At 35.1% G+C, this 23921-nt stretch overlaps 1 long non-coding RNA gene, 1 other non-coding gene and 1 pseudogene across 2 annotated transcripts in view; 2 read left to right on the top strand and 1 right to left on the bottom strand.

Moving 5' to 3' along the window:
* The window catches only part of LOC109233449, a 3800-nt gene extending 3185 nt beyond the window's left edge, over positions 1-615 (top strand). The window contains exon 2 of the long non-coding RNA XR_002069075.1: positions 285-615. This is a non-coding gene — a long non-coding RNA (uncharacterized LOC109233449). The remainder of the gene's footprint in view (positions 1-284) is intronic.
* TRNAL-CAA lies at positions 3138-3221 on the top strand. Its single transcript has one exon. It is a non-coding gene; the product is annotated as a tRNA-Leu (tRNA).
* On the bottom strand, positions 7674-9279 carry LOC109233939 (annotated as a pseudogene).

Below are 23921 nucleotides of genomic sequence, written 5' to 3'. Positions count from 1 at the left end.
CCCCCCTCCCCCCCACCCCCCCCCCCTAAAGTAAATGTAATTTTTTATTTTCATATTTCTAGTGTATAGTTGTGATACTTTACAAGATATAACCTTTAACATTACAACAAACATATGTTAATAATATTTATTGATATTGATTAGAGTTGTTTCAAGTTATTAAAATATTAGTCATGTATTGCGATACATTACCTTTGATCTTATCGTCAAAAACCTTATTGACAATTATGAAGGTTTGAGTAGTTTAATTCAAAGTCATACTTAAGTAAAATGTTTGTCAAAAGGTATATGTCCACGTGGTTGGAGTGACAATTAAAGAAAAATAGGTACTGCTGCTGATCTAGGGCTTTGTTGAAGATACTAGTAGAGAAATAGTACTTTGGACTAGAAGACTTTGCAATTCTAAGGGATTTTGGTGATGAGGAAGAAGATAATTGGTTTGATGAAAAGCTTCATAGCAATATTGAGCTACATATAAGTCTTATTGCACAAAAAATATATTTTTGATAGAAAAAAGATGTTGGTTTTGTAATATCAGATTTACTTATGACATTGATTATGTAGATAATATCAATTTACTCCTTATTTTATATGAGGAATGATGAGTTTTATACATGATAAGTCGGCATATCCAATTATAGGTAACAATAAAATATTTACTACTGTAAATGATAAATGTTCCCCGTTAAAGAAGGTAACGTACCGGGTCCAAGCAATTTCTTTTGAGATTTTGCTAGATCGGTAAATAGTTGATGTTATAAAAGAAAAAAGACATGATCACAAAGGGGATCAAAATATACTAGCTATGTAAATTTTCTAAGAAATTTCAGAACACCTACTAAGTGTTTATATTTTAGGGATTTTTTCTTAACTATACCACATATGAAATCTTATTACCTAAATGTGCATAGTTTGTTAATTACCCGTCCAGTCCACACTTTTACTACAATTTATATACCATTCGACTATTAGGCATTAAAAGGGCAGAATATTCCCTAAAAAAACGCGCTAAAATTAAGGAGAGAATCTTGGTGTTAATTGATTCTACATTAAATTCAATTTTTAAAAAGGGAAAGGAGATTTCTCATCTGCGTATTTTTCTCCAGATCAGATTTGATTGGTAGGCAAAGCCATTGGAATTTTTTTCGTAATTAAAAAAAAAAAGACTAAAAGCTTCAACAAACTAAAATCAAATCTGTTCTTCATCTTTTTTTTTCTCAATACACAAATCAAAAAAATAATAAAATATAGAACAATACCTCAGCAACAACACTCAATCGTGTCTAAAATCCCAATCATCCTACAATTGAATGGGAAAAATTTGATTATAAAAAACGGGTCTCATCTCTGTATTTTTTGAGAAGAAGAAGGAATAGAGAAGAGGAAGTCTGATTTTATGTTAATATCTAAATTCCTATATTTATCTACAAATAAACTACAAATTAGTTTTAGTATTGTATAAAGCTGTATTGTTTTTAAGGGTATCTACAAAATTATTACATTTATACTACTATTAAACTACGATCTAAGTTGAAAAAAAATGTTGACTACAAAATTTTCTATTCATCTACAAAATTTCTACATAAAAAATCAAAAATAAACTACAAATCAGTTTTAGTATTGTATAAAGTTGTATTGTTTTTAAGGGTATCTACAAAATTACTACATTTATACTACAATTAAACTACGATCTATGTTGAAAAAAAATGTCGACTACAAAATTTTCTCTTGACCTACAAAATTTCTTCAAAAAAATTACAAATAAACTACAAATCAGTTTAAGTATTGTATAAAGCTGTATTGTTTTTAAGGGTATCTACAAAATTACTACATTCATACTACAATTAAACTACGATCTATGTTGAAAAAAAATGTTGACTACAAAAGGTTTCCTATGTGGATAGGAATGTAAAAATCCCAAAAAAAAAAAAAATAGGGTTTCAAGATCCATAATACAGCTACTAATAACTAAGACGTGCAGAAACAAAACAAGAAAGATGAAGAAACAGAAAGAAGAGAAAAAGGATTTCTGTGCACAAGTTACTGCTAAGCTTCTATTTATTCACCATGACAACGACACAACAATTAAAATATGGATATTTTCTACCAAAATCATCTCTTTTTTGCTATAAACTTCTGAACCCTCGTTGTATCAACTTCTACCAGACCATTAGCGTAGTTGGAGATAGTTAGTATATCCCACCAATTGCGGTTGAGAATATCTTAGGAATTATGGGGATAGAGAAACGTGGGATATATGGATATCTTTAATTAATGAGTAAAAACTGCCCATTAATTAGACCCTTAATTAAGTATGGTATAGGATTGGTATTTGGTATACGGGTTTGTAATTAAATCAAACCTTAAATATTGAGGGTAATAAGGTTTCATATGTAGTATAGGAATGTAAAAATTCCTATATTTTATGGTCTTTTAAGTCCTCGTAGATTAGATACATAACAAAGTTGAATCTCTCATAACCAAGAAAGAAACCTACTCATTCATTAAGGGTATATTCTTGCGGTTATCAACATAATGTCCCGAATTCTATAAACATTATTTGATGTATGTTTTTTTGTTTCTTTTATTATTTCTCGCGAATATTGTTGAGTTATGCGTTAAATCTTAGGCTATTAAAAGATTGAAGCCTGACATTAATGTCGTATTTTTTTGTGAAAATTTAAATTTGAAACTCCGTATCTCGCAACATATCGATTGAATTCACAAGTATTGAGGTACATTGCGACAGAAACTATTTATATCTTGTAATCGAAATATATATATATATATATATATATATATATATATATATATATATATATATATATATATATATATATATATATGTATATGTATATATATATATTCAAATTTTATACATTTTTTCGACTATTTTACAGCGGCTATACAGTGTCATTTTTCCTTCTCTATAGTCTATTATCAATAAAATGCATTTTCTTTTTAAGTTATGCAAAGTTAATAGAAAGAAAATATTGATGGTAGGGGGTCAAAAGTATGAGACTTATGCCGGTATCTATATTCTACAGAGTGACTATCTAACGCATTCACTTTTCTTGTTTTTTCTTAGTTGTGACAGCTATTACAAATAGATTTATATTTCGAGTTGTTGACATTCAGTTAGGATGGCCGAGTGGTCTAAGGCGCCAGACTCAAGTTCTGGTCCTCGTGAGAGGGCGTGGGTTCAAATCCCACTTCTGACAATTCCATTTTATTGTTTTCCTACAGCAAGTCCATTTGTTTTTAACTGAATTTCACTTTTACTTTGTTTTTCTTTTTTCTTTTTGTTTCTTTTCGAAATTCAGTTTCCTCTATCGAGTTGGCTACTACTAACTCTTCCGCCGAAAGTTAAAAATTCCAATACTGAATGATGTGCGTTGAATTTCCTCTATTGCGATTTTAGATTTGTCATTATGCTCTACAAAATAGAGCTAGTTTCTTTACAAGAATAATTAACGTACTTACAAAGGTTATTGTTAAGTTCAGAATGGAAGAAAGAATTTTCGAAGATTTTCACGAAATATCGCAGAAAAATTCGGATACATTTATCTGTCTTAATTTTTTAATTATTATTCAATTCAACCACCCACGTTTTTACCTCCCGTGGTGGGGAGGGGCTTGAATAGCAAAAGAAGAGAACATCAGAACAATAGAGGGGGACATAAACCCTCAGGGGTTGGCCTGGTGGCAACAGACTTGAGCCTTGGGGTTTGCTCCCTTTCAAGGTCTCAAGTTCGAAACCCACTGGGTGCAAACAATTTTTGAGGGCCATCGGACTGGGTAAAACTTGAATTAACCGTGGTGCACTTGCGGGAAACTCCTTGCCGAGGGCCTGTGCACCCCCGAGATTAGTCGGGGCTCTTAGAGACTCGTACACCCGGTGCAAAATCAAAAAAATAGAGGGGGACATAAACCTTAACCTCCAAACGGCCAAACATATGTTGGCAGGCTTTTTTGTTGTTATTTTAATTTATTTTCTTAATAACTTTTTATTTCTATTGTTTTAATTTATTTTACCTTTTTAATTTCTTTTGTAAATTTTAAAATATATTTTTCTTTGTACATTATTTATCTTTTATTTCTTTACCTTTACTTCTTGTGATTCCATGTAATTGTTTATATTTTATTTGTTATTATTTATTTTATTATTCTATTTTTGAAACTACACCTCCTAATATTAGAAATAACGAGTCATTAACAAATTTGGCATATAATAAGTGATGCAATTAAAGTGAAATTTCGTTGTTGAATGTGAATATAAACTTATTATGTTTCCTAATCTTAAGTTGTAGTGGAACTTACTATTATTAAGTTGGAATATGACATATGTTAAACTATTTTTTTTTTGAATTTTGAAACTGTGTTATATTCATGGTTCAAATTTACTCGTTTTAGTAGTATTGACTCACATTGCATGTTGTTCATTTTTTTAGTTAGAATTGATACATTAATTTTGTTTAACATTTGAATAATGTTATGACATTATATTTATAAATATTAATTTATTTTATCAAATATTTGAATAATGTTATGACATTATATTTATAAATATCAATTTATTTTATCAAACATGAATTCCATGATATTCTTACAAAGCGTATATTTTTAGTTTTTGTAAGTTTCTAAACTAAATATTATTAATTTGAATATATATATATATATATATATATATATATATATATATATATATATTTTACAATACTAGTTATAAATATATGATTACTAATTAATGTATATTCACGAAAAAATATACATCTTAAATACCAAATATAATATCATTTATACTTATTAAAATTTACATGCATATATTTATTATATTAATTTTTAAGTTTTGATAATTACTTCATTTAATTACACTTGTGCAACCAAATAATAAACTTATAATTACAATTTAATTACACTATGACAAACAAACAGGTCGTCGTAATTACACAACTATGTAATTACTAAACAGGCGCTAAAGGCAATTATTAGACTCCAGAATCTATGAAGAAAGCTAGACCGACTAACTTATCTAACATCTAGAATGAAGGGACTCCCCTAACCCTTGCTTACACTCGATCCTAGAAAAATAAAATAAGGAAGACCTTCTCCTTTACATAACAAAAATGTAGAAAAGCATAGCAATGATAGTAGGAGTTAGATGGGAGTAGTTCCTCACTAGAGCTTGAACGCAAGCATGGGTACGAGCCCTTTTGTAGAAACTCCAATAGAAAACTCCCAAAAAAACAAATATGCCAAATAGTGGTGCACGATGAGATTTTTGGATAGTCTGGTTAGACCATTTCATGTATCAAAGGGGCTAAAGAGGGGTTCAACCATAAAATGGAGCTTCTAGATGCGATTTAGATGCACTTTCTTACTGATTTAATGTTTATATTTCCTGTATTCTACTGCCTAATATATGATAATATCACCCTGATGATTAAAATAAGTGAAGAAAAGGCCACCTAGGCTAAATATTCACCTATTACATTACAACATTGTCATACTAATTCAGACTCAAAACTTTCAACACGCCTTTTTTAAATTTACGCGTTGTATGCAACGAAATTCTATGGATTCTTAGAGCTTCTATGGTTACACATATAATAAAAAACCATACTTCTTCAACTCTACTTCATGTAGTTAAATAGGAGTCTAAAATGAGTTTGACTGACAGATTCTGAAATTATAAGATTTAGGGTGTGTTTGGTATAACGGAAAATGTTTTCCAAGAAAATGTTTTCTTGGAAAACAAGTAGTAATCTTATTCATTTTCCGGTGTTTGGTACGCAAATTAAGGAAAATGACTTCTCAAGAGTATTCATAAATAATTTAAATATACTCCCTCCGGTTCACAATAAGTGTCCAATTTGCTTTTTCATTTTGGTTCAAAATAAGTGTCCAGTTATGTAATCAAGAAAGAATTCAATTTGTTTTTACAAAATAACCCCTATGTACATATCCCTAAAAAGTTTTCTTACTCCTCACATTAAATATTTAATNATAGGTGTGTTCGTATAACCGAAAATAATTTACCGTGGTAAAATAATTTTTCTAAGAAATATTTTTTGGTAAAACAAGTAGTAATCTTATTCATTTTTCGGTGTTTAGTACACAAATTAAGGAAAATGACTTCTCAAGAGTATTCATAAATAATTTATATAATATACATGAAGCCATAAACTTTCAAACCAGCAACCTTCCGGACCCACAAATTTCATAAACTTTCGAACCGCTAAACTTTCAAAACCGCGGAATTTCGAACCCGTAAACTTTATAATTTCTAAACCCGTAAACTTTCAAACACATAAACCTCCGAACTCATAATTTTGGAACTTGTAAAATTTTGAGCCTTTAAACCGATAAATAATAAAATTAAAATAGAAAAATATATTTAAAATTTTTTTTCGGGGGGGTGGGGGCGGGGCTGGGGGGCAGTAAAACGAAAAAAAATAGAAATTTAAATTACAAAAAAAAAGTAAATTTTTTGTGCGGGGGAGGGGGGGTGGGGTGGGGTGGGTGGTGCAGAAAAATGAAAAAACAGAAATTTGAAATTGCAAAAAAAAAAAAGTTAATATTTTTTGCGGGGGGAGGAGGGGGGCAGTAGGGTAGGTGGTAACGGAAAAACTGAAATTCGAAAAAAAAAAATAATCTTTTTTTTGGAGAGGGGGTAGGATGGGTTGGTGAGGATGGGGAAGGTTGAGAAGGAGCTTTGGAAAATGTTTTCCCTTCTCTTGCTAAGGAAAACATTTTCCTCTTGATAAGGAAAATATTTTCCAAAACATTTAAGGCAACGAAACAGGGGAAAATTAGAAACCAAACACACCCCTAGTCCAATAACCATTTTGAAGTAATTGCTAGTGATACATAAATTCGCGTATGTGTTATTATTTCCACGGCTCCAGGCAATGCATTCTCATATTTTCATACATAGAACTTTCTTTCCTAAAATTGATTGTTATTTTGTGTGCTCTTTTTCGCCAAATAGTTTGACTTTAGTCCTTAGCAGGCAGCTACAATTTTAATGGTGTATGGTTTCACGAATGACAATTACTAAAAGGCCATTTGAATGGAATAGAAGTATTGCAATGCTCTTACCGGCAACATGTGAAGAATGCAGGTGGCTTAATTAAAGAATGCAAAAGCTTCACTTCCCAAACCTTTGAAAAATCATCTGAACTTTCACTTGGAATGGTATAATCATCAGAACCGACTGCAACTTCATTGACTGATGCATATACCTTTCGGTGCGGATTTTCTAACATCTCCGCTCATCACTTTTAAGCTTATATTTTTACGAACTGAAAGATTTTCCGATTGTGAATAAGAATGAGTCTTTCAACTAGATGTGCTCTTGGCTGGGTTTGAGACAGAGCCTGAGATAGTTGGGATTGCTAGTAATAGGAGTAAATGTTAGATAAACGCCCACGCCAATTGGACTAACACCAGCTTTAATATACTCACCAATCACCTTAACGCGATAAAAGAAAGGCCTAGTTGATTTTAGAGGTAATAATATACATTGTAATTTTCTCAGATCCAATCCAAGTATAATAAAATGGTTGCCCTGTCAAAAAGGGATGCCTCAGTGTTGTCCTGAAAGATTAAACACAACTAGCTGCAAAGATGACAAGTAACTACAAGAAGAGGAAAGTAATGGTACCAACACAGAGAAGAAGTTATTGAGTTCAAAATTTACAAAATCGAATGGTTACAGTTGACGGTCATCTATTCCTTTTGAATGAGAAACTGTACAAGATTATATGTATACTATCACCTAACTTTACTTCTACCAAGTAATTAAAGAGTCTTAATATCATCTTAACACCATCAAATCTTGGTCATCTAAGCATCTTCTCCTAGCATTGAACAAAATGACCTAATTGAATCACCATGGCGCTAATATCATCTGAGGACCCTCTCATTAGCGCCAAATCGACAAGCTTTCTGCAAGCAGAGGATGGTTTTGGGTCACCAACACCTATGCACAAAGGCCGGACTACATCCACTGCCTCCTGATTACTAACCTGACAAGAGACACAAATTAAACAAGATTTAGCATTCCAAATATCCAGCATGATCACAAAGTTTGAACTGTATACCTTGTCCCAAAGTCCATCAGAGGCCAATATCAAGAATTCACATTCTGGTTCAATCATCAATATCTTTGTCTCTGGTTCAGCTATCACCCATCTCTTAAGATGGGAATCTCCAATTCCTCTTGAAACAGCAAGAGATCCCTGAATTCTCCAAGCGCCTCGAGAACAATCTACATAGCCACCCTACAAATAAGAAGTAGCATTTTTAACACATAGTTAAATACAATCATAAGTTCTTTCAAGTAGTACATAACATTTCTGCAATTCAAAATTCCCAAATTACAGATAACTGCTTACCGATTCTTTCCCTCTCATGTTGCTCAGAAGGGCGATGATCGACTGTGAGGGCCTCTGCCAATCCACTTCTGCTCATAACAGCTCGACAGTCACCCGCATTTGACACAACGAGCTTCCCATTCTGTATCAATGCCGTCACACAGCTACTCCCTCCATTTGCATTTAGCTTTAGGAAATTTGCATCTGTAGTGAGATAACCCTCCCTCTCTGCCTCTTTTTGTCCTTCTTCACTCCTTAAAGCCACTTCACTTATAATGTTTTTACCTATATTCTTTGCTGCAAAATCCGCTGCTTTTACTCCCCCATGCCCATCAAATACACCAAAAAAGGCCTGCAATCATAGAGCATATATAAGAATATTTCCATACAATTTATTTCTTTAGATATAGCAGTAATTTGAATTTATATACATCGTGTAATCTTTAAAATAATAGAGGATACCTGGTACAACAAATAAGATGGCATTATAAGAATTTCAATTACCAGCTGTTTAGAGTGGTTTTGAGGAATATGGATGATAGCTGAATAACGATCCTCCAAAGCACCCCTTTTTCAACTCTTGCAATATAGAGAGTAGCCTTCTCCTTCATTCTCCAACCTATCCCTATTTGGCGTCGGAGCAACGGGTTCAAAATTTAAAGAAACAATGGGTATCGTAATCCTCGCTGGCCTCTTCCTCTTCAAAATCGTTGAAGTAGTGGACGTGGAAAATGACGCGGAGCACACCGGCTTCTTAACCTCAATATTATTGGTGAAGCTGCTCGACGACCGAACATGTTTATTACTACTACTACTACTGAAGAATGGCAATGAGATTGGTGATGGGGACAATAGCACTGGTGAGTTTGCTACTGCAATATTGGCGCTAGGCATCTTTGGCTAGCTCTTAATTAATAACTTTGGAGGTGTTACGTTGGGGGTATTGTATTTATTTTATAGGGGGCCGGGGCCGGGGCCGTTCCTTAACTACTAATTTGTCTCAGGTCAACACGCGCACTCGATCGCACACGCTGGAAATTAATGGGGAATGACTTGTGAAAATTTAATACTGTGAGATGTATAATGTAAGCCTTTTCTTTTATTGAAAAAGGAATATGCTCAACTCAAAATTTTAGAAGGATAATAGGCAAAATTTATCAATGAGTATTTCTTATCACACATGTGAACTTCTGGTGAGAACTCTTTTTGTTTTTTGAGTAAATTCTTTTTACTAATAAAATATTTATTTTTCAATCGACGTATTTCATTTTCTTCTTTGTTTAGTTTGTCTTATTAATTTTGTTAGGCCGAGCCAGTCCAAAAGATATTCTTAACATGATAGATATTATCCATTTAGGCTAATTAAACACATGGTTTTTCCCATATGGCTCACAACATTAAGAGTTCCCTTTAGACAAGAAAACACTAAAGGAATGTTTACATGGTAGTTATACGAAGATTATTATGCAACGAGGATTGATAATAAATGAATTGGTATACCAAAATGAGGAAATTATTATACATGAATTACTTACTTTAAAGGATATTTTTTCTATTGCAAATACACATATTCTTACTCCACAATCTTATTCCGCATAGAGAAATAGGAGTACTCCATGCATATAAATTCCCGCATAACTTATTGTAAGTGTTATTTAAACCGTCGACGAAATAATACATTGCTTATGGGGCCGGGTATTTTTTCTTATGCAGTCAACTAGACACATTATATTATGCAAAATTTTATATTGGATTGACAAATCATCCACCCCTAATAAAAGGGGACACAAAAAAGAAAAAGAATATTGGAGGAGGAACGGGCTTACACGCAGTTGGGGTGAGAGTCGGGGATGGCTACTAGCTGGTAATCAAGAAAAGAGAGGATATTCAAAAGGGACTAAAGAAGTTTCAACGTTCCAACACGTGAAGAGCTCCTGGTGGCTGATTTCTACTTTCTTAAGTTTTTCTTTGCTACTAATACTAATGTCAAATTCCCCAGATATGTCAACCCAAATTCCATACTACTAATATTCACCTGGCACTTAGTCGTAATTAATAATAGTCTCTGCTTCCTCTCTTTTTCTTCCCCAAATAGAGTGATTTTAAAATTAAGGAAAAAAAGTTGGTCCATAGAACATAAACTATTTTAAAATAATGAGGTAATTCAATTCTGTTTGCTTTGTTGGACGGACTTTTCACGCCCATAGGTTTGGATGGGCTTTTTGTGGTCTTCAGATTCATGTGTTGAAATGAATACTTATTTACCCCCCCCCCCCCCCCAACCCCAACCCCCCTAAAAAAAAAAGGAATTCTATCTACAGTTACATGTTCTAAAAAGACTTTTTTGTGGTCTTCAGATTCATGTGTTGAAATGGATAATTATTTACAGACAAAAAATGAAGTCTAATCAACATTTACATTTTCTAAAAAGAGATATCGTGATTGAGAAGCATGTGCATGCACTAGCTCAATATTGCGCTGTCATAACACAACAACTTGCTATACTATACTAAGTGGTTTCAAAATTGTGAGGCTTCCTATATTATTCAAATACCATTGTCAAAAAGGATTTCATAATTCAGGAGCTCGCAGGTGATCAAGACTTATTTGTCTATTAATTCGGACTCTTCTAGACATACCGCATTCAAAATCTTCAGGTGCATGTCGACATATCTTGAACACCTCATTAACTAATCAGATTTAATACAATAACTACCAGTATTATGTATGTTTTTCAGTTAACACTTTTCCTGTAAGAAAGGAATCATCTACAATTTGAAAGGAACGAGGGGCACTTTCATGCATACTTAGAGCCCGTTTGGCCAAGCTATTAAAAACTGCTTATTTTGAAAAGTATTCTTTTGAAAAAAAAACAGTTTGTGTTTGACCAATTCATTTAAGAAATACTTTTTTGCAATATTTGATAAATAAATTGTGTTTTGCCGATCTTTCTAAACGTACTTTTAAGTGCCAAATTACCAAAAAAGATAGTACCAAAGTCTTATAGTTATTTTAAAGAGAAAAATAAACTTTAATATTCATCGTAAGAGACTTTTATTATTTTTTATGTTATTTAATTAAAAATAAAATATAAAACAAACATACATATTAAAAATTTAAATCAATATAACATATATAGTTTTTTTTTTGGTAAGTAAAAATTTTTATTTCGCATTTCAAGTATAACATTACAGCACTCGTTTACTAGGATCTTGGACATCATGCCCCAAGTCCTATACTCATCAGATTCTACTAAGAGTACAAGCATGAAAACAAAACACACTATCCTCACTCTCTAGGATATCACTTCATTTCTTGTAACTTCCTAGTTAACTTCTTATACTGATTTCCACGACTATGGATTTCATGTGCTATCAAACGTAGAATGACCTCCTTTGTCCTGGCCTTGCCTTGAAATATCCTCAGATTCCTTTCCTTCCATATGTGATAGGCACATGCTGCCATACATAGTCTATACATATTTGCCATAGTTGATTGTCCCTTTGCATGAACCTCTGCCCATTGGACTTCATCATACCATCCTTGTGCTCTCTTTCTGATTCCCTGCCATTCCAATAATTTCTCTCATATTTGCGATGTCATTTCACATTTAAAGAATAGATGCTCAGCTGTTTCTGGACCACTTGCACACAATGGGCATGTTAAGTCATCAACCTGACTCCATTTTGCAATTCTATCTCTTATTTGCAATCTCCCTTGTAAGTTTAGATATAGTATAAACACCCATCTAGGAGCCCCATAATTTTTACATATCATTCTTCTCCATGAACATTTTGGAAATTCATCTCGAAACTTTCTGTACATTCTTTGTATGGAGAAGTTCCTTATCAGCATAAATTCCTTCTCTTGTAGCCCCACTTCTTCCAGGAATTCTGCTGCTTTTAAAATCTTCTGTACAATCCAAGATGCCTGCTTAGGCTGACTCATCCACAGATTTCTTTTTCTCCCATAGTAGCAATGTATCCACTTCACCCACAGCTTATCCTTCTTGTTACTAATATCCCACAATAGTTTGCATATAGCAGCCTTGTTCCAAGATTGAATATCCATGATGTTTAGTCCCCCTGCAACTTTTGGAATGCAGATTCTGTCCCACGCAATTAGTGCCCTTTTTGAAGTATCAACACCTCCTGTCCATAGGAATCTTTTACAAACACTTTCTACCATTTGAATCAGCTTCTTTGGTAAGCCAAATATTTCAGACCAGAATGTTTGGATTGAGAAGAGAACACTTTTGATTAGCTGCAGTCTCCCTGCATAAGACAGTAGCTTTGATGTCCAGCTTGTAATCCTGCCAATTATCTTATCAATTAGAGGTTTACATTGAGTCAAGGATAATCTTTTTGTACTATGAGGCACCCCTAAGTATCTTATAGGAAGCTCTCCTTTTACGGAACCTAGATGATTCAGTATATCAAGCTGTAGTTGTTGATTCACTCCACCAAAGTAAGCACTACTTTTTTCCACATTTGCTTCCAGACCTGACACTTTGGAGAATATCTGAAAACAGGTATACAAAGCTTTCACAGAAGCCATATCTCCTCTACAAAACAGTAGCAGATCATCTGCAAAACTAAGCTGAACTATGTTTAACTTTGCACATTTTGGATGGAATCTGAACTCCTTATTCTCCTTCAGCCCCTTTAGAATTCTTGTGAAGTATTCCATATCTAAGACAAACAGGAAAGGAGACATAGGGTCACCCTGTCTAAGTCCTTTCTTTGCTGGAAATGGCTTCATAGGATTCCCATTTATAAGAATAGAATAGGAAACTGTAGTGACACACTGCATGATCCAGTTAATGAAGATCGCTGGGAAATTCAGTTGAACTAAAATCTGCTCTAGGAAACACCACTCCACAGAATCATATGCCTTCCTTATATCAATCTTCATACAACATCTTGGAGAAATAGCCTTCCTGTTATACCCTTTAACTAGTTCATGACTTAGAATAATATTATCTGATATTACCCTGCCAGGAACAAAAGCTGATTGACTATCATCAACCAGATACTCCATTACCTCTTGTAGTCTGCTGGTGATGATTTTGGAAATGATCTTATATATGGTAGTGCAGCAAGATATTGGTCTGAACTCAGCTATTCTGGACGGATTCTGCACTTTAGGTATCAAAGTCACAGTGGTGCAATTGATTGGCCTATAAACTTTAGCTGCTCTGAAAAACTCTTGGACAACCTCCACTAATTCATCACCTATAATTTCCCATGTCTTCTTAAAGAATAGGGCATTATATCCATCACACCCTGGGGCTTTGTAATCCTCTATACTTTGAAGGGCTTGATAAATCTGTTCCTTAGTCACATGAGCTATTAGTTTCACTTGCTGATCTCTTGTCAATACATTCTCTCTCTTCATCACGTCATGTTCAATAGCTGGAATTTCCACTGCTGTTGATCTTAGAAGCTGTTGGTAGAATTGAATGATTTCCTGTTGCACCTCCTCTTGACTCTGTGTATGCATCCATGTTTGAGTGAACAACCTGGTTATTTTCTTTTGAGCATTCCTATTCTTGATACTAGTATGAAAGAAAGCTGAGTTTGAATCTCCAAGTTTCAACCATTGAATTCTGGACTTCTGCTTAAGTATACTCTCCTCTACCATAATCCACTTCTCTAGTTTCTCTTTCAGATCTTTTCACTGCTCTCCAATACTTCTGAATGATTAGGATCTCTCATTTCTAATTGTACTTGTTGTAGTTTCTCTCGAGTGGCTAAAATCTTTTCATGAATTCTGCCATACTCTTCACTATTTAACTGCTTCAGTCCTTTTTTCAGCCTCTTTAATTTTAACCAAATTCTTTGCATAGCAGGTATCTGCATATTTAGCTCCCAGGTTTCTTTGACTATCCTTTTAAACTCCTTGTGCTCTATAAGTTATTGAAAAACTTAAATGGCTTAGGCATAGGTTGATGATCTTGCTCAAAGTAGATACACAGAGGGGTATGATCAGAAAAGAGAGGATCCTGTATCACCACCTCTAACTGTGTCATATTCAGCATCCATCCAACATTAACTAGAGCTCTATCTATTCTGCTATGTACATGATTATTTGTCCATGTAAATTATCTCCCAACTGTTTTAAGTTCTATCATTTCTGTACTCTCTAAAAATTCAGAGAAGTCTCTAGTTTCTGCCTCCACAACAGGGTTACCATTATACCTATCTTCAAAGCTTTGAATGGCATTATAATCTCCCACAACAATCCAAGGTCCTTGTATCTCATTATGCAACTGTTCCAACTCTTCCCACATGGTCTTCCTTTGTTCAATGGTATGCAAACCATACACTGCTGTCATCCAGAATTCTTTATTACTTTGCTGTATGATAACCTTCCTAGTGATTAACTGCTCAGAACAACTATGCTGTATAAAGTCCAGTACTCCAGAATCCCATAATATCCATATTCTCCCTCTGTTACTAGCCACATAATTATCAGTCCATTTCCAATTCCTAGAAATTTTTTGGATAGTTTTCTCTGCCATAGGTTGTTTCACCTTGTGCTCTATTATTGCTATCAAAACTACTTTATTGTCTTTGAGATACTGCTTTATTTCTCTTTGTTTATAGACTTTATTCAAGCCTCTTACATTCCATGCTACTATATTCATTGTGGTATGAAAGGATCATCTGTTCCTGCATAAATCCCCACCTATTCATACTGCTGGACCCTAAGCTTGTTTGTGCAGGAACCTGTGAACTTGAAGGATCAAGTGTATTGAATCAATTTGATGTGTTCACCTCCAAGTTCTTTCCCACATTTCTTGAACTCTTCGACATAGATTTATTCTTTACAGTCTTCCAACCTTCATCATCTATATTCATTTCTGGATTTTTTGAGGAGTTCTCTGTCTGTACCTTGTCAATTCCTTTCTGCTTCTCATCCTGCATTTGAATTTGTGGGACAAACCTCCTTTTGAATGTCCTGCTCCCTTTGTGTACCCTCTTCCACCTGCCCTTTTCTCCTCCAGAATTGTTGTGACTTCTGATCTCTTCCCTTTTATTTTGGTATTTATTCTTTCTGTGGTTCCTGACACACATGTCCTAATTGCAAGCATTTGTTACAATACATAGGCTTCCAATCATACCAGACTTCCTGTTCAAATTCCCTACCATTTGGATCTTCCACCATGATCTGTTTTGGGAGAGGTCTAGTAACATCCATCTCGACCAAAATTCTAGCATATGATATGCGTTCTACCCTAGTAGTGCAAGCATCAGCATATATAGGAACTCCCAATGTACTACCAATTCTACTCAGTGAGTCATCCTCCCAATAGTTGAGTGGTATCTTAGGAAGTTGAATCCATAGTGGGATGGTCTTCAATACTTCATTTGGAAAATCAAAAGTAGTAGTCCACATTTTAACCACAACTGGCTTGCTATTCATCATGTAAGGTCCCGAATAGAGCACAACATCTCTATCCTCTATTGTAGAAAATTTTACCACAAAATACCCATCATTATGAAGGTATATTGTGGGTTTAGCAACAAAGTTCCATTGAAATGAGACAAATATTTCAAAAGCAGCTATAGTAGGAGTTTCACCCACCACATACACTATCACAACCATTTTCCATCGTTCAGTAGCTCTCTCAACCACCTCTTTGTCTAATTTGGCCACTTTAACTCCATTCTTAATCGTAGGAGCTATGTAATGTAGATTCATACCTCTAGTAGGCATCTTATTCTCAGCAAATAGATTCTTCCATTTCGTCTCTACAATTGTCTGAGCAGATAGCTCCAATTTCCTCAGAGCTCCAGCATCTCCCGTTCCCTTTTCAACTTCTCGCTGTTTAGATCCTTCCATTACACCAATTGCACTTTTGTTTTGCTCAGGTTGTACTGAATTTGAACTTCCAGCTATTATCGGCGGTGTCTTAAGTCCTTTTGTTAGGGCTGGCCACTATTCCATTGGTTTTTCTGCAGCTATTACTGTAATTTCTTCATCTAATTCCTCTATTGGATTCCTGATTACTCCTTTCGCTGGTAACTCCTTCAATTCCACAATCTTTTCATGTCTCCGAAGCCGACCTCGCGGCATTTCCATTATAACATATATAGTTATACCAATCATATAATACTATCTAGTGTAATTACTTATTATTTACATGATGATTTGAATAATAAAAATACATCATTCAGTATGAATTAGAAGTATATTCCACCAATTACTATATATTGGTAATCCACCATGAAATAATAAGCAAAGTCGCTAACACATGATAACATTTCTCAATAATTTCATCTCTAACTCTATCACACAGCGCCTCCATATTAGTAGAAAACTTGCCTTGCATTTCTAGAGGAATACCAGAAAATCCATCTCCTTCCTCAATCTCTGCAGTAGTGTCTTTATTAGCATAACAGTTGAATTCCTTATCGGTAGAAGAATATCGTCGGGTGAAATTTTGTAACAAGATGATTCTAAGTGTCAAACTTGAAAGATGGCATTGAGAATAAAATAGAAATAATTTTAAATATATAAAAAATTATTATTTTCGTAAAAAAAATTAATTAAGTATGTTTAAATTCAAATTCAAAAAGAGTAACTAATTATTAACAACAAATAATGCATAATTTAAATTCAAAAAAAATAATTATTACCTAACCTAACTAACTTGTCCTAAATTGCCAAGTGGCTTGTTGTGAGGTTACCACTTGGCTTGATGTGGAGGCTTTTTCTTCTTCTATTAATAATATATAGATTATGCTATGCAATTATAAATTTATTACCTATTTGTAGGTAATTTTCACAAATTAGATTTGATAACAGTTTTAAAAATTCAGGAATGAATAGCCTATAAGAGAAGAAATTATAAATGATTACCTGTAAGAAGATAATTGATAATCCAAAGAAGGATGTAGATAAATTTACTTAAGTGTGGAAAAAGAAGAAGAAGAAGATTAGAAAGTTACAAGACATTATACAAAGAAAAATAAAAACAAGAAAAGTCAATAAAGAATTTGGAAAGTTACAATATGATTCATGTATATGATATCTTTAAATTTAAAGAATGGTAAAACCTAAAAACAAAAATGAAAAAAAATCCTTAAATCAATAAGGGATAATTGGAAAATATAAATTTATAGTGAGGATAGCTTTGTCTTGAATAAATTAATTTTTCACTTCTGCTTCTGCTTCTTGGGAGAAGCTAAAGTTTTCTGCTTCTTCCCAAAAGCAAAAAAACTGCTTCTGCTACTGGCCAAAAGTACTTCTCTATCTTGGCCAAACAGCTTTAATTTTTTTAAAAGTACTTTTTTGGAAAAAAGTACTTTTGGCCTCACAGAAGCTTGGCCAAAAAGGCTCTTAGCCGGTTCAGTAATTATTGTGTATACTTATTTATCCGTAAAACGATACTGTTGAATTTGTAATGTGGTTTATAGACACGTGAATTAGTTTGATCCAGGAATATGAAAATAACAAGAACAGAAATAAGATTATTAAAATAACTTGAAAGAAAATGCAAGCCTGGCTGTAGATGTAGCTTCTCTGGAAGCAGTAATAAGAGTAATTTTAAGAACAAAAAGAAAGAGAGTAATTTGATATAGTAAGAGCAAATTATAGCCTTTGGAATACAAATGATTTTTTGTCTCCAACTATGGATACAATTTTTTATTTTATTTATAGCTCTATTTAGGGAGACAAGATTTCTAAATCAAGCTCTTCTTTAATGAGAATGAAAATCCTCTTGATGGCTGCATAATGGTTGATCATTAATACAAAGATTCTTTGTAACAGTTGCTCATTGAATGCTGTCTTTTTCAACCGATGTCTTCCTTTCAAATCTTCGTTCCCGTTCCCATGCCTTCAAAATTTATTCAGCACCGATCATATGTTTGTATCTGGTACCAACTATTTGCTGACTTATCTCTTACCTGTCTTTAGTTCCACATGTTATCTCGTCTTGCATCCACCTATCGCTAATCAATTTTAACCATACAGACAGTCTCCGTACTTTTCGGTGACAAAACTTGTGTTACCGGAAAGTAGATAAAACACTTTTTCTTGGCAAGAAACTTCCTGAACGGTTTCTGACACTTGAAAAGACACACGTCTCCTCGCATTTAATGAGCCAAACACGTGTTATCCCTTGATTCGACAAAATATTTTCGTCAGTTTCCAAGGTAATCATGACCATAAATTTTGCCGTCTATAAACTTATTCACTACTCATTACTTTTACCTTTCACTTTTACAAACTCTTCTTCTTCGAATTTCCTTAGAACCCTACTGCAAAACCTCTTTTTCTCAGTAAAATCTCATTACTCAAATTTCTTATCACCATGTCTTCTACTACCGCTGTTCCCGGAAACTGTGAACTTCTCTTCGGTGATGCCCCTAAAAAGAATGAAATGAAGGAAGTTGATGTTGAATCCAACCCTCTTACTGTTAACACTATCATACCTCTTCAATTTAACTCCCAATTAAACCTTCAAGTTCAAAAGGAAACTATCAACTCCCACAGTTACAGAAATTGGCCAGTCCACAGGTATCCTTCTTCTATCCGCTCTGTCAGCATTCCCGTCGTAAAGGAAGATTGCGACTGGAATATCATCAAAATTTTTGCCCCTAGTGAGGTGGAAAGGGTCAGCTTTAGCAAGCCAGGGTTCATGTATGTTTATATATACCCTTTTACTTTGAAATTATGTAAAGAAACTAACCCCATAATTTTAAAATATTGTCATCGCCACAAAATCTGCTTGGCTCAGATGAGTCCATCAATATGGCGTACGGTGGCCTTTCTTCGAGAACTGTGCTTCGAGGCTGGGGAAACCCTCTCGCACAATCAATCTATCTTTATTCCCTTAAACACAGCAAACGAGGCCACTATGCCATTGTTACTAGGTTGATGATGATAACAACTGTGGCTGGATGGAATGGTTCGTTATCACTGCCACCAGGGATATTCTCCCGGCAACAACCCCTTCCATTCCTGAATATTGGAATTACACTCGTGAGTATTTAGATATCCTTTCCTTACCATGTTTAAAAAATAACTTTCTTCTTTGCTAACTTTTATTTTCCTTATTCCATCTACTCTTTGGGAACCACCATCGATTAAGAACTTGACCCAATGGGTACAGAAAATTCTTGACATTTTCACACCGGACTCTCGTAGGTGGAAAGAGATTTCCTCCCCATATTTGAGTGGAAAGCCAAAAACCATAGTAAGTAAAAGTTTTTATTTCCTTCTTTCAATTTTCAACATGACTTAGAACCAACCTTGACTCCCTTTTGCAATACACTGGCCTTTCGAAGGGATCTATTGTTTGCCCTGTTGTTGACGTCTCTAATGACCCAGAGGAAGCCCAACAAAAATTACAAGATCTCTTTAACCTGAAGAGGGATCGTGAAGCCTCTCTTGCTTCCAGTGAAGTTGCCTTCTCCCGGAGTCCCCAGCCCAAAGATAAGAGACCAAAGAGAAGAATCACCTCTTCAGTTGGGACTCGGGAGAAAGCTTCAACAAAAGAAGTCCCAACTGGACCAGCCATAATGGTCCTTGATGAATAACGGATTGATGATAAAGTGGTTCCTCTTCAAAGAAGAAAAATGTATTCATCAACTCAACCGGATGCTCAGTCGGGAGAACTTCAAGCACCCCAACGGGGAGAACTTCAAGGACTCTTCATGGAAATTGGATTAGCTGAAAATGTTAAGTTCGTTTCCGGGCTCCTGTCGATGCTTCAATTTAGAGGAGTTCTTCACCTAATATTCCTCCGCCATCAACCTCTACACCAACCCTAACACCTTCTACACCAACTGCTTCCTCTCCACTGGACCCAACCAAACATATAAAAGATATTCGTTCTCCACGGTCACCCGACCATGGAAATTTAGGAAACACTTACTTGGCACCCATTCAAAACCCTAGTGGAAAACACCGTGTTATTCTCATGATTTTGAATGAGCGCCACCTACTTTCTAAGATAGTGGAGGTTGCCAATTACTTGAAACCACCGGCCACAAACAAAGATTGGAGAAAGATGGATACTCTCTCTGCTGAGTGTTTGATCAAGAACAGCATGCACCGTTCAGCCTAGGTATCAATTTAATCTTTCTCTCTTTTCTTTTTCCTAGCTAAAATTTTCCTCCATAACCTCACTTAACCTTTTTAGGCTAACCTCCTTGCTTCCGAAGGTCTGCATAAGTTGATTTGGACAAAGAAGAGCTTACTATGGAACAAAATTAACTTGCTGCCGAACGAAATTAGCTTGACGAGCGCCTCCCAGTTTGGAAGCAAAAGTTGCTCAAATGGGCGTACTCGAAGCCCGAGTGGAGCAATTTGAGCAAAAAAGGATAGCCCATAGTCAAGAAGACGCTCAACTACATGAAGAGCTTAAGGATTTGAAGGCCAAGTGAGGAGGAAATTGAGAGGCTCCGAGCTCGAATCCAAGATCAAGAAGACTCTTCCTCCTCAAGAAAACATATGCAATTTACCAGATGGGGAGGAAAACATTTGAGGAGGCCAAAGAGGGCATTGCAAACATAGATGATTGCATTGCTAAAACTCGTGGATTGGAGACAACTGCTCTCGACAACATTCCTACTCGACCCATTGCTTCAGGATCTTCGAATACCAACTCGAGTATTCGAAAATAGAAGAGAAAGCTGAAGAAGAAGAAAATAAGGATGAAAGCCCATTGCTTCAGGCTCTCCTATTCATTCTGGCACAAGTATTTGAAGTTTAATTAACTTTCAAACAAAAAATAATTTAACATATCATTTGGACAAGATATAAGATAGAAACAAAAGGATTTTGATTTGTTCCTTCCATCTTTAAAAGTACATTTACATAAGCATTCATTTGCTTAAGTAAATAAATTTTCCAATATATGTGGCTAACTGGTACAACTTATTTCTATGGGCTGATCATGCAATTCCGGTCCTGATAAGACATAGCCTCCGATTTTAACAGTCCCCGGTCTTCGTGACACTTTTAGTGCTCTAATATGCAATAGTTCTCCCCCCGCCCCCGTGTTCGAATGATAATTATGAGAATTTTGAAAACTGGAGATATTGCTATCGCCGATGACCCTTTATTCGTAGTATGCCTTACATTGCTGCCTCATTAAAAACCTTGCCAGAAAAATCCAATTGGGACAAAAACTGAATGAAAGGAAAAAGAGTGCAACACATACTTTCAGTATTAGTAAGGATCTTCAGTAGTATTTTGAGGCGAGTCTCGTTCCAATTGCTTGGCAATTTAACTCCATTTTCATTTTCCAATTGATATGAACATTTACCAGTTATAGCTAAAATCTGGTAAGGTCCTTCCCACGTTGGTCCCGGCTTCCCGGTATTAACTTCTTGGGTATTTTGAGTAACTTTTTTCAAAACCAAATCTCCAACTTTGAAATAACGAAGATTTTCTCTCTGCTTATAATATCTTACCATCCTTTGATTTTGTGCTACAATCCTTACATATACTAAGTTTTGATGCTTCTCAAGCAAATCTAACTCACCAATAGTGCTTCATTTGACTCATTTGCCTGGGAGTACCTTAAGGTTGGTTCTTCAATCTCCACCGGGATCAAAGCTTTCTCACCTTACACAAGTGAAAATAGAGTTTCACCATTGCTCGACTTCGCCATTGCTCGTTATGCCCATAAAACACCTGGTAGCTCATCCGACCAATTACTTTTATCATATTCTAACTTCTTTTTGACATTTTGAATACCTTGTTGGTTGACTCCGCTTGTCGGTTAGCACGTGTATTGTATGGAGAAGATGTAATCTGTATGATCTTTAATCCTTCCAAATATTTTGTGACTTTGGAACCTATGAATTGCAACCCATTGTCACAGGACATTTCTTTTGGTACTCCAAACCGATAGATGATGTGATCTCATAAGAAATCAATCACTTTCCGCTCTCTGGTCTTTTTGTAAGCAACTGCTTCAACCTATTTAGTGAAATAGTCTGTCAGAACCAATTTTTTTTACCACCAGGACCTTGTGGTAAGGGACCAACTATGTCCATCCCCCATTTTATGAATGGTCACGGTGACACCACCGAATGCAAAAATTCTGCCGGTTGATGCACCAACTATGCATGACACTGACACTTATTTTATTTTTGTACAAATGCCATCGCGTCTTGTTCTATACAGGGCCAATACTAGATAGCCCTTATCAATTTGAGAACCAACGTGTCTGCACTGAAGTGATTTTTTCACACTCTTTTGCGAACTTCTCTCATCACGTAGTTAGCCTTCGATGTCCCTAAACACTGAGCCAATGGTCCTTGAAAAGACCTTCTATGTAATTTTTTTACCGTCAATAAGGCTATAATGAGCAGCTTTAGTCCATAGCGCCCGAGATGATTTGGATCTATAGGCAATTTACCATGACTTAAATACTCTATGAACTCATTTCTCCAATCTAAATTAGGTTAGTTGAGTAAACTTCACAATATCGGCTCCTTTCATTTTCGTGGGCGACCACAAATTGGCCAATGCATCTGCCTCCACGTTTTCTTCTCTTGGAATGTGGATGATTGACCATTCCCTGAATCGGGAAAGCAACACTTGAACCTTATTCAAGTACTGTTGCATGCGCTCCTCTTTGGTGTCGAAAATTCCATATACCTGGTTCACTACCAGCTGAGAGTCGCACTTTATATCAATTACCTCGGAGCCTAGTCCCCGAGCTATCTCAAGTCCTGCAATCAAAGCCTCATAATCAACCTCATTGTTAGTTAGTAGTACAGTTTTAATGGCATGTCTCGGGGTGTCTTCGAAGGAGTGATTAATACTATCCCAACACCAGACTCTTTTACGTTGGAAGCTCTAAGGTCCAAACACTGGAGATTGTTCCCGACACCAAAACTGCTTCATTAGTAGCTAAAGACATCATTCCCGGACTAAAGTCAGCCACGACGTCAGCCAAAACTTGTGACTCAATCGCAGTCCTGGGTTTATATACAATGTCTAATTCTCTAACTTCGATTGCCCATCTAGCCAATCAACCCCATAATTCAAGCTTATGAAGGACATTCCTCAAGGGAAAAGTTGTCACATCGACTGTGGGATGACATTGAAAATAAGGCCTAAGCTTTCGAGAAGCAACTACGATCTAGGGCAAACTTTTCAAGGTGCGGATAACGCGTGTCTGCTCTCGATAGAACTTACTAACATAATAAACAAGAAATTGCGTACCTTCCTCCTCCCGGATAAGAACAACACTTACTGCTACTTATGAAATCACTAAATAAATCAACAACTGCTCACATTCCGTCGTTTTTGACAATAGTGTAGACTAGACCTGTACCTTTTCAAGTCTTTCAATGCTTGTTGACATTCTAGAGTCCACACGAAATCATTCTTCTTTTTCAAGAGCAAAAGGAAATGATGACATTTCTCCGAGGATCTCGATAAAATCTGCTAATTAGGGCCGCCAACCTTCCGTTCAACCTTTGCACCTCCTTCACACTTGTCAATTGATCCGGGATATCCTCGATGGCTTTGATATTATCGGGGTTTACTTCAAAAAAATTCCTCTTT

Source organism: Nicotiana attenuata, chromosome 10, assembly GCF_001879085.1.
Source record: "Nicotiana attenuata strain UT chromosome 10, NIATTr2, whole genome shotgun sequence".
Lineage (NCBI taxonomy): Eukaryota > Viridiplantae > Streptophyta > Magnoliopsida > Solanales > Solanaceae > Nicotiana > Nicotiana attenuata.
This window is presented reverse-complemented; position numbering and strand designations above follow the sequence as displayed.